We start from the raw sequence: 1,787 nt of genomic DNA on the forward strand, positions 1-1,787 counted from the left end.
AGTGCTAATTATATGTGTAATAACCTTTCTTTTTCAGTTACTATAGGAATTGTCCTTAGGACTGGCGACCGTGATTTCCCCCAAATCTCAAATACCTAATTACCGCTAGTTAATTGTTAATGTAACGGCTGCACATTTACTTTCTTTATTAACTTTACCCCTTTTCAAAATTAATTTCCACCAGTTTCATTAGCACATTTCCTTTCATTTAGATGTAACCCTTTCCTCCCTCTTTACCGACAGGTTAACTTCGGTGACGATTGCTTTTCCAAAACTCCCATTAGGTACACGCTGTTTCATTTTTCACGGTCATTAAGGTCGGTAAGTGAGGGGGAGGTTACACGTGGCGACCTGGTGACAGGACAATCTTCAGTTTTGAGGTTGTTCTGGACATGAATTTTGCATTGTGCAAATCTCGTAACAAAGTATTGGTTACGTACAGGCCGTTACGTCAGCGAGAATAAGTAGTGGGAGTAATCCTAATTATATTTGAGATTTGGCATTTATATTGAAAATTATTAAAATGAGTGAAGGCAACAATTGCCAAAATTTGGTAGACTTGGATACGGAACAATCGGTCGAACAGTGGGAAACGCGCATCGCGGTACCCATTGTTCAGGGGCAGGCGGCTAGCATGAAAGACGCGACCACCGAAACGCAACAAAGAGCAGAAATGGAATTCCAAACTTTAGAAAATGTTTCGGAATCGGAAGTGAAAATCAAACCTGAATCCCTTTATGACGAATACGGGGGGACAATTAAAGAGGAAGCCGCTACGGAAGTGGAACCGGTAGTTTCCGGGAATTTAACTGATTTATTGAATGTTTTGATTAACGAAATCAAGAGTCAATCGGCCAAGCTAGACAATCAGAACAAAGCTATTAACGTTGATAACAACAATGTTGGAGTTTTTAATACAAAAGTTGATAAAATCAAAGAAGATATTGTTGTAATTAATACCGAAATCGGTAATCTTAAACAGGAAATGATAGGCGTTCAGGCGGAAATTGCGAGCATAAATACTCGTTTTGATTCCGAAATTAGCAGAATCGAGAAAAGTGTAGGAGAAGCAGTTGCTCCGATCATCGAGAATAAGGTGACGGAACAAATTCAATTAGTGAAAAAAGAGGATCAACAGAAGGTGGAAACTTTAAAGGCTTTAGTGTCCGAAGTAGACACTAAAGTGAGGGAGCAGGCTAATACCTGCGAAGAGAAAAAGAGGGAAGTGGAAACGCTTGCGACAACCACTTGCCAAGTAATTACGAGAGTGTCGGAATTAGAAAAGAAACTTGACGAAAAACAGAGCTATGTGCCAATCTGTGCACATAGTTCGGAATTGTTGACGAAAGAGGAGCGGTTCGACCCCTTGAAAAAAGGCGGTATACACGCGACGGATTTCATTAAAAATTGTGAAAGAGTTTTACCCAGATCATGGACTAATGAGAGAAAAATAATTGCGGTTATTGATGTGCTGGCTGGTGATGCCAAGCGTTGGGGCTTAAACCTCAACATTACGAACCTGACTTTTGACGAGTTTAAAAATTTGTTTCTGGCTGGATACTGGTCAGAGCAAAAACAGCAAAGTGTTTGGCGCGAATTTGTCGTATCGAGGCCTTTCGATGCGAATTCGCGCGGCTCGATGAAGGAGTTTTGTGAGGGCTGGATCCGCAAGTTGGAATATTTGTGTGATCGCCGCACGGAATCCGAAATAGTCTGGGAACTCTACAAGAAGCTTCCAGATGATACAAAACGCTATGTAGGAAGCAATTATAGGACAGTGAATGATT

Source organism: Schistocerca cancellata, chromosome 2 (genome assembly GCF_023864275.1).
Source record: "Schistocerca cancellata isolate TAMUIC-IGC-003103 chromosome 2, iqSchCanc2.1, whole genome shotgun sequence".
NCBI classification, from domain to species: Eukaryota; Metazoa; Arthropoda; class Insecta; order Orthoptera; family Acrididae; genus Schistocerca; species Schistocerca cancellata.